At 39.9% G+C, this 10321-nt stretch overlaps 1 protein-coding gene across 2 annotated transcripts in view; it reads left to right on the top strand.

Annotated features, from left to right (window-relative positions):
• The first annotated feature begins 3737 nt into the window (after nt 1–3737).
• Nucleotides 3738–10321, top strand: part of LOC111154985 (karyopherin subunit alpha 1) — a 67377-nt gene continuing 60793 nt past the window's right edge. The window contains exon 1 of one of the 2 annotated variants that reach the window (XM_022514956.1): nt 3738–3864. The gene's annotated coding sequence lies outside the window, so the exon portion shown is untranslated. Of the gene's footprint in view, nt 3865–5083; nt 5101–10321 lie in introns of those variants that run through there. The other variant, XM_022514955.1, reaches the window with a different exon arrangement.

Below are 10321 nucleotides of genomic sequence, written 5' to 3'. Positions count from 1 at the left end.
TTAGAGGAAAAAAGAAGTCCCTAAAAAAAGGCAACCAAGTTTAGCAGAACGTTTGGAATGTCTTTACTGAAACTGTAAATTTACTTGGAAGCTAACTTCAATTTCACAAGTTTAAATTACTTTTGTGTTTCAAAATAATTTTCCCTAGTAAAGAGAGGTTTAACTTATGATGACATAAAATGTGCTTCAGAATGTTTTTAGAACAATGAGCATTTTGGATAGGGATAACTTACATGGTTGATTTAAAGAGGCAAAGAACCTCACTGACAAACATCTGGCTTACCAAAGCAAGTCTGTAGATATGAAGTAGGTAGACACTTTAGGGAGCTGGAAACAAAACCTTACAATTTAGAAATGTGCTGTGCTAATAAATAAAATCCTAAGTATTCTGTGTTCAAACGCTTTCATTGAGAGAATACGTATTCACTTTAACTATTATGTAAAAAAAGAAAGATTCCTAAAGGCTCCACGCAGTTCAGAGAAGTATTAATTGTAAAGGAAATAAAGAATAAAAAACTCCCATTGTATCCTAGAACAGAAAAAAATTGTTATTTTTTATTTAATATAGGTAATACCTGTTTAATTAGTTCTATTGTTCTATTACATTCTCCTTTAAAAAATTCTTACATTTATGTACCTTAAGAATATAGAATAATACAATGAATACTGTTACACTGAAAAGAAATAAAAAGAATATAGAATAATATAGCCCACAAAATTTAAATATGCAAAAAAGAGTTAAAACAGTTAAAATAAATTGCTGTATCAGAGGACAGAAAAGAACATAAAGATATCATGTTATAAAAATATTGGGGTGCCTGGGTCGCTCAGTTGGTTAAGTGTCTGCCTTCAGGTCGTGATCCAAGGGTCCTGAGATCAACCCCTGTGTCAGGCTCCCTGCTCCAGAAGTGGAGTCTGCTTCTCTCTCTCCCTCTGCCCCCTACCCTAACTTGTGCTGTGCATGTGCTCTCTCTCTCTCTCAAATGAATACACAAAATCTTTAAAAAAAAAAAAAAAGTAAGAAAAGTTTTAAATGCCCAACTCTTGATTTCAGCTCATATAATGATCTCAAGATTGTGAGATCAAGCCTCATGTCCTATTCTGCACTGGGCATGGAGCCTGGTTAAGATTCTCTCTCGCTCCCTCTGCCCCTCCCCCTCTTTCAAAAATTGTTTTAATTTTCTCACATATGATATTTGCTTAACTATATTTAGTCTTCCTGTTATTACTAGTTGCCACTTTCACCTAGTCCTATTGCTATTTTAAGTGACAGCATTAATGCTTCAGAAAAGAAATATAACAGTATATATAAATTCAAGTAAATACATGTTTTTATATTAAAGTAATAACATATGTATAATTATACTATTATTTATTTTTACATCTATCAGATTGACGAAAAATTTTTAAAAAGCCAGACATTTCCAAATGTTAGCAAGATGTTTAGAGAATAGAATCTTAATATATTGCTTGTGGGGTATAAATTGATAAAGGCACCTTGTAAAATCATCTAGCAGTATTTAGTATATTAGTTTTCTACTGTTGTGTAACAAATTACCGGAAACCTAGTGCTTAAAACATATTATCTCACAGTTTCTGTGTCCTAGGAGTCTAGGCACAGCTTGACTGTTTCATCAGCTCAGGGTCTCACAAAGCTGCAATCAAGGTATAAGTCAGGCTGTCTTCTGGAGGCTTGCCTGGGGAAGAGTAACTTCCAAACTCTCTAAGGTTGTTGACAGAATTCATTTCCTCCTGGTTGTAGGACTGAGGGTCCTGGCTTCTTACTGGCTGTCAGCTGGAGGCACTCAGGTCCTAGAAGCCATCAGTAGTTCCCTGCCATGTGACCCTCTTCTTAGGCAGCTCACAGCATAACAGCTCACTTCTTCAAGCCCAGTAGGAGCATGTCTAGTCCCAGTCTGCTAAGATGAAATGTAATCATGGGACTGACATCCGATTATCTTTGCCATATTCTATTGGTTGGAATTAAGTCAAAGGTCCCACTCACACTTGAGGGGTAGGGATTAATACCACAACACTAGGGGACAAAGATCATGGGGGCCATCTTAGAATTCTGCCTACCACGGCTAGTGAAATTAAAGATGTAGTATCCTAGGATCTAACAGTTTCTTTATACACACAAAAATGTGTACAAAAATGTTCATAGTATTGTTTGTAATAGCAAAATTATTCTTCTACAATTTTAAAATTTCTCAAACTACAAAAAGATAAAGTCAGAGAAATATTCACTAATAAAATGTTGTGTGGTATAACATTTTTGTAGAAGTAACATATATATAAGAATTTTGCTTCATCAATGGCCTACTGTTGTCGAGCAAATCCTCCCAGCACTGAGAATAACTGGACAAAATATAAAAACACTAAGGCATGGAGGAGCCACCAAGGCAGTGAGAACTTGTGTGTCCCAGATCTGGAAGAAAACAGAAACCATAAGAGGAAAGCCTGACATTTGCATCACTTTTCCACCTGAGGTGATTGTTAAGTCTGAAAGCAGTGGCTGAAAAACTGAGTAGAGCTTTTGGCTGTCTCATGGGGCTGAGGAAGCTGGGCCCAGAAAGAGAGGTGGGGCCAAGGAAGAAGGCCCCCAGCTAGGAGTAAAGGTGAACTGGAAAGAAACTAGTTTTCACAAAGACCAAAGCCCAGCTCTGAATAATCTTAGTTCTGACTGGAATAAAGTGATCTCTCCACAGTTTAGCTGTGGTCAGGTATACTTGCCCCCAGGTTTCTCCCTTAGAACACCTTGCCTTTCCCCAGTCCCCTTGCTCACACTCAATTCATCCTAAAAAACATACCATCCACCAATGGAGAATGCTGATGCTGCAGGAAGAGATGCAGGACAAATGAATATTTCATAGCCTAGGATTCAGGTAGTGAGTGGTCCTCCCTCCCACACTTGTAAATGAATTAAGCTACCAGATTTCTTTCACGTTGCTTCTCCGACAGTATTTTAAATCAATCTGATAAACCATGTCACATGTGAGACTTTCTATTCTGTGACCTCTGTTTGGTTGGCTTCAGTCCTTCTTCTTTGGAAAGCAGTGTTCAAAAAGAATTCCATCAAATTTAACGGTAACAATTATTTGCTCAAAATTTGTTTGCGAGCACTTGTGAGTGAAGCAACGATTTATGTTTTATTTAATTTCTTAATTATTTTTGATACTTCTCATACATTATCAGGCAAAAGGGAAGGGAGAGAACAACAACAACAAAATACCCAGAAGCCTCTTCACACGTGCTGCCTGTGAATGCCTTAGACACGAGGCATTGACTTTTGACCTTTTGCAATACTCCCTCAGCCTTCATTCATTCCATCATTCATTCAATAAACGCGTACTAGGTACAAGCTCTGTTAGAGGCTAGTTATAGGCAGGTGAGGCGAGGATCAATTCACCTAGGAAGAGCTGTGAAGACAGATTTGTAGACATAACTTTGCAATTCAACCTAAGTACCGTCCTGTGGTCACTCCACCGCGTTTCTGCAACCTTTGCCGTTGACTGTGAAGCTCCTCTTCGAGACTTTCCCGATCCCGGGCTGTTCACTGGTTCCCCCTAGCCTCTAGGATTTCCAGTGAAAGACGGGTGGAAAACTACATCTCCCGGCAGACTCTGCAGCAGGGCAGCAGAAGAAAACGCGCAGGCGTGCGGGCCGGCCCCCGCGCGCAGGCGCTCTGCGAACGCCCGCTGAGCTGGGTCTCCCTGCTGGGTGCGCGGCGGCGGAGAGCGAGGCCTGGTGAGCACCGGCGCTGGCCGGCTGTTGGAGCTTGTGCGCGGGAGAGGTACGGCGGGCCGGCAAGCGAGCGAGCGCCTCACCCCAGCATCGGCACCGGGATCGGTTGCCTTGAGCCTGGTGAGTGCGGAGCCCCGTGGCTCCGGCCCCTCCCCCTCCCGCTGGCGGATCCGGCAGTCCTCGGCGGGACCCGGGAGAGGCCCCGGGGCGAGGGCGGGCGCCGGTCGGCTCGAGCTCGGGTCCCAGGGCCCGGGCGCTCGCGGCTCGTCGGTGCGTCACGGGCCCGGCTGTCCTAACGGCCGCGCGGCCGGCGGAGGGGAGGGGGGGGGTGGGGAGCGCTGGTGTGATCGCCATCGGGAACGCCGGTCGAGGCGAGGCGAGGCGGGGCGGGGCGGCGGCGGGGCTGGAAGCGGCGTTGGGGACTGCGGGGCGCCGAGGCAGCGGGGCGGAGAGGAGGCGAGCGCTGAGTCTGCGCCGCGGCCGGGCGTGAGCGGGCGGGGGGCGGGGGGGGGCAGCGCAGAGTGCTGGGACTAAGGCAGGAGGGAGCGGGGGACGCGGGTAGAAATCCTGATCGAGGCTGGAAGGGACGGTCTCGGGAATTCACAAGTTAGAGCCCGAGCCGGAGCTGGTGGTTGGGAGGGAGAAGGGCGGGGGTGGAGAGGGACGACTGCAGTTTACAGATGTCATAACAACATGGGCCTGAAGCGGCTGACCGGGGTGTGGTAATTATAGGAATGACTGAACTTCGTCTGCTCAGAGTGTAAGAGGTGATGCGAGGGAAACAGCGAAGTATGAGATGAAGCGCAAAATGGGAGGAGAAAACCCAAGGATGACTGGAGTCAGGGAAGTCGTTTGGAAGGAAAGTATTTAATGTGCCACTTTTCAGGGAAAGATTTCAGAATCGTGGGTTTTTTAGGTTTTAAATTCGGAATAAACAATTTTGAAGTTATTTTTCTAGAACATGCTAATAAATTCTATTCTTAACTTTCCCCGTCCCCTCTTCCTTTAAGAAACAGTTCCTTCAAAACCCCTATTTCTCAGCAGTAGATGAGTAAGTGATTTTCCCCTCTCTTGTTGCTTCAAGGCTCTTTCTTGACAGTAACTTGTTCTTGTGTTTGTAATATTTTGAAACGGGTCCAGGAGTTATTTCCCCTTAAAAATTGAGGAGATGAAATTTTAACTTTTTTTTTTTTAACTTTAACTTTTCAAAGGAAAGTGATAATGAAGTCTGTTGTAGTTTTACTGAAATCATTTATTCTTGGAGGGCACTGTGTATACCTGATTGTAAGATGGAGGACTTGAGAGAAAGGAATGAACATTTGCCCTCCTTTCCAGATACTGTGCTGAATCCCTTAGGTATAGTAAAACATCTAATCCTCATGGTAACTTTGAAGTAGATGTTAATTTATTTGATTCTACCGATAAAACTTTGAAGGCCAGAAAAGTAACTTATGTAAGGTTATGTAGCTCTTGTTGGAACCAGCCTTAGAACCGAAGATTACTGCCATTTTAAGAATTATTCCTTAAAAAAAAATAAAAAAATAAAAATTTCTCCTCTTCTTTCATGCTTCGTTCTGTTTTTTTGTTAATGTTCATTCAGTGAATACTTACTGAGTGTGTGCTGAGACTAGGGACACAGACCTGGTCAAAACACTTTACTATGTCATGGAAATGATAATCTAATATAATGAATATATGTATTAACTGCATGGCATTTTATCAGTCTTTATAATTGAGCAGAAACTGTAATTTACTCTAGTATACAGCAGAGGAAGTTCAGATGGAATCAGACATGAGCCTTGAGGAATTTACAGTCTAGTAGAGAAACAAAACATATAAAAACATAGAATAAACTAAATGACAGAAGTAAAAACCTCACCTGAAGTCAGTATCTTGCATTTTGTTACTTAGGTCCTCTTCGTAGACCTGTGATTTAATATTACCGGCATTGGCTTTTATCTAGGATTGGTACAGAATAAAGGACAAAAAAAAATCTTCATTGCCATCCAGGACACTTTCTCATTTATTTATTGGTCTTTATAAAGTAGATAAGTTAGAGACAAATTCTTTTTAAGACAAATTGATACACTTTTTTATTTTATTTTATTTTATTTTTTTTTCACTTTTTTATTTTAAACAAGTGACTGATTTTATTAGGTCATTTGTGTTTTGTAAGCCCTCCTTTTGCTCTTTACACTTTGGCTCTCAGGCAGTTCAGAGCTGTGTCCAATTTTTATAATTTTCTTTCTTCTTCTCTTTTCTAAGATATTATTTATTTGACACAGAGAGAGAGCCCAATGTAGGGCTCCATGTGGGGCTTGATCCCAGGACCCTGGGATCATGATCTGAACCCACGGCAGATGCTTAATGACTGAGCCACCCAGGCGCCCCTGTTTTTATAATTTTTTTTAGCCTCAACTGTTATAAACTATACCAGATAGTTTGGAATTTCTGTCAGTTGTTTCCTGGACTATTTTCTTTGTTCTCTGTTGCTCTCAATTTAGTTTCTACCTTTTCCCTTTCATTTGAGATTAAGGATTATACCTTGTTTTTAGCTTCAGTTGTTTTAGCATAGTATTTGTTAAATTAATGATTGTCATGATGATTTATGATGTTTGTGTTAAGTCTGTCAGATTGTTTTTAGAAATATGTGAGAATACTTTGTATAAAATCAGTTTTAAGACTTTGGGTCATGCAAGTAAAAGTGACTGACCTAGTGATAAAGGGAATTCCCTGTTACTCAAAGTCTTTGTTATAAGATCGCTGTACTTTGCAGGTATTATGAATTCAGCCATAATAACGGAAGAAAACGTTGGACATGGTAAACAATTCAATTAGCTGATTGGGGCTGATTTCATTCTGTTCTTGCTGCGGTAAGCAGGAGGTGGCCCCTGGCCATTGGGGGGCCTGCATTAGAAAATTTTGAGGCCCTGCAGTGGAAGAGCAGGGATGAAGACTGATGGGACCTACTGTTCTGTTTTTTGTTTTTGTTTTTGTTTTTTTTTTAAGCTGTTACAACTCCACAAAGGACTGTGAGGTGATAAAGTGTTTCTGACCTAGTGTAGTAGATTAATTAGGACCGTTCTTGAAAGCAGGCAATAATCCAGAATGTGGATAATAGGGATAATCTTCTTCACCTAACAAGAATAATGCTGCCCTTCATATACAAAGATAAGTCTGCTTACTCATCGTGATTGATTTTCCAGCGTGAGGAGGGATATGTGCTGAGTTGTCCATGAGTCTCTGTATTCTGACCAACAAGGCAGCTTGGGGCCAGAATGGGGGCTTGTAGCTAGGGAACAGAAAGACAAGCATGAGGGACTAACATCTATTGATGGATCAGGCATTACATTAAGTATTTTCACTTAATTATCCTTGCAAAACCACTTTGAGGAGGTAGTTTCATGTACAGGGTGGTTAGGTAACTTGCCCTATTTCACATAGTATGTGATGGAGCTGGAATTCAGACAGGGCTATTTGTACTATGTTCACATCAACCATTGAAGCTTGATTTTTGTTTTAGTTTGCAGTTCACTCTCCAGAGCAGAACATACTAGGTGTAGTTCTTTTAGCATCATGAAATGATACTGTGAAGATCTAATTTGCTAACAGGGGAGGAAAGACTGTTCAAGTCCTTGCTATATTGCCATTAAAAAAATACAGGTTTTTAATTGGAATACTATATGAAAAACAACTGTCCCTTGTCCCAGCCCCTGCACTTTTAGAGCCTACCCTCCCCGCCAGCCCCTTTTTTAAAAAAGTAGGCTCAATGCCCAGTGTGGAACTCTATGCAGGGCTTGAACTCATGACCCTGAGATCAAGAGTCAGATGCTTAAATGATTGAGCCACACAGGTGCCCCTTCCTCTCTCTCTTTTTTTTTTAAGCTGTTTACTTTCATATTAATAATTTGCTTCTGTTTTTTTTCTTGATATAGCAATTTCAGGCGTTACCTGTTGACTCTCCTCTGTACACATTGCCTCTCCCATCCTCCCAATATAATTGACATAGTTCTTTATTAAGTCAATATTCAAAATGTTTACAATATTATAGCCATGTAAATATTCATAGTTGCACCATGTACTTTATTATGATGTCATTTCTTCTGTTAACCAGTTTGTGTTTTTCCAAGAGTTAATACCTTTTTTACCCTCCCTTCATTTCCCGAGATAGCTGTCCTGGAACTTGCCGTGCTTTTATTGCTGTCTGGACTGGTTATTTTCTAGGCCTACTTGCCACCTGTTACCCTGGAACTTCTCTTTACATCACTCTTAAAATTCTCTTTGCCTCTCTTCTATAATGGGTCTTCTATTTCCCATATTTTCTTAGCCTCCTGAGAAAGGATACCTGGGAAGTAAAAACTTTCTGAATGCATGATTGAAATAAATCTCCATTCTCTCTTACCATTTCATCAATAATTTGGCTAGGTATATAAAATGGTAGGCTTAAAAAGTTTGGAAGTCATAGCTTGTTTTCTTGCATTCCATTGTTGCTGTTGAAATCTAAAACTATTCTGATTATTTGTTTGTGACCTTGCTATCTTCTAGAAACTTTTCGGATATTATTTTTAACCCCTGAAATTGAATGATAATGTGCCTAGGTAGGGTTTTTTGGTTTTATTTTGTTTAATTTAAGGGAATTCCATGGATGCTTACAAATTGGAAGCTTATGTCCTTTAGTTCTGGAAAAACATTTTTTATTATTTTTTGGACTTTAGGTAAAAAGGGTTTTAAAGTTAATTATGCTTCTCAGTTCTTGATGTACTATCATGAGGCTGTACAGGGTTCTTTAAATTTTCCTTCCATTTCTAAGCCCTACTTCCCCATTGCCCTTTTTAGCAGGTATACACTGCATTGTGATTGATACATTTCTTGATTATATGTGAATCATTGAATCTTTGTGAAATATGTTGTGTTTTGTGTCTGTGTGTATGTATTTAGTTTATGTATTGTAGACCTTTTCTGTTTCTTATTTTTTTTATTCAACATTGTTTTGGAGACCTTTCTGTTTTTTGTTTTTTGTTTTTTTTTTTCTTTCTGTTCTGTTTTGTGTACATATAGTTGTATACAATTCCATAATATGCATCTACCACATTTTTTTCTGTCCCACCTTGCTGGCATCAGAAATACACTGTAGTAAATATACTCTTAGTTGTATATTATTATGGACCTGTGTGAAAAGTTCTCTGGGGTATATACCTAGGAGTGGAATTCCTGGGTCATAGAAAGGGAGCACTAATTTACGTGCTCACTAGAACTACAGGAGGGTGTTGTTTGCCCACATCTTTGTCAGTACTTGGTTTTATTCAACTTTATAGTATTTGCCAATCTGATGGATATAAAGTAGGTGTCTCATTGCTTCAGTTTACCTTCTCTGATTACTAATGAGTTTGAGCACCTCTTAGATTCATTCAGGTTTTCCCTTTTGAAAACTGTCTGTTTTGCCCTTAGTTTCTTTTTCCTTTGGGTTGCTGTCTTTCTTTTTGGTTTGCAGAAGTTCCTTGTGGAGGTTAAATTTGAGTGGTCTGTTGATTTTAGGCTTGGAAAATATCTTCTCTAAGATATTGTCTCTCTGTTAATTTTGTCTGTAGTGTCTTTCATTGAATGGATATTCTAAATTTGATACCTTGTTTCTTTGATAGTATGTTCTTCATCAGTTCTTTTGTTCTCTGTTGGAATTTGTATTATTTGGGTATTGGAACTCATAGGTTGTTCTTTTATTTTTTTAAAATCTTTTAAAAAGATTTTATTTATTAGACAGGGAGAGAAAGAGTACGAGCAGGGGGAATGGCAGGGAGAGGAAGAAGCAGACACCCTGCTGAGCAGAGACCTTGATGGGGGACTTGATCCTAGGACCCTGGGATCGTGACCTGAGCTGAAGGCAGATGCTTAACTGACTGAGCCACCCAGGCACCCTTCATAGGTTGTTCTTTTAATTTTCTTTTTCTCCCCTCTTTCTTTCCATCACTTAGTCTTTTTGTTCTGCTTCCTAAGAAATTTCCTCAGTGTTATGTTCCAACCTTTCTATTGAGTTTTTGATTTCTATCTACATTTTGTTTTTTAGAGCTCATTCTGTTATAGTATCTTTATATTGTTTCATAGACACTATAATCCTTTTGAAGATTTTAATGATAGTTTGTTTTTTTTTTAAGTTTTGTTTTTTCTTCCCTCTTTGCCCTGTTTCTTCTAAGTTCCTTTTTTTGTTGTTTCTGTTGCGGTCTTTTCTCTATAGAGGCTTTTCCCAGCCATAATCTTACATGGCTGTCCATTCATATTTAAGAGTGAAGTGCCAAAAACTGAACTGAAAATTCTGTAGGTGCGGCTTATTAAAGATGGTCATTTATGGGAGGAGGGGACACTATTAGGTCTTTTTCTTGGGCTGGTCAGTTTCCTTGAGAAAGAGAGCCTCCAGTCCCTTGAGGGGAGGTTATGTACACCTGGCTGCTATGTTTTGAGAACTTATCTTAGAAAAGGAGCTGGAGATCTCGCTGTTCATTGTGTTCTTGTAATCCTGTTTTCTGTGTGGCATATCACTCCCAATTTACCTGTACTGGAGACCTCCATTTTGGAGTCTCTTTAG

Source organism: Enhydra lutris, unplaced genomic scaffold, assembly GCF_002288905.1.
Source record: "Enhydra lutris kenyoni isolate GAN:26980312 unplaced genomic scaffold, ASM228890v2 scaffoldscaffold39, whole genome shotgun sequence".
In the NCBI taxonomy this organism is placed as follows: Eukaryota; Metazoa; Chordata; class Mammalia; order Carnivora; family Mustelidae; genus Enhydra; species Enhydra lutris.
Note: the sequence above shows the minus strand (reverse complement) of the source record. Positions and strands in the feature narration are given on the sequence as shown.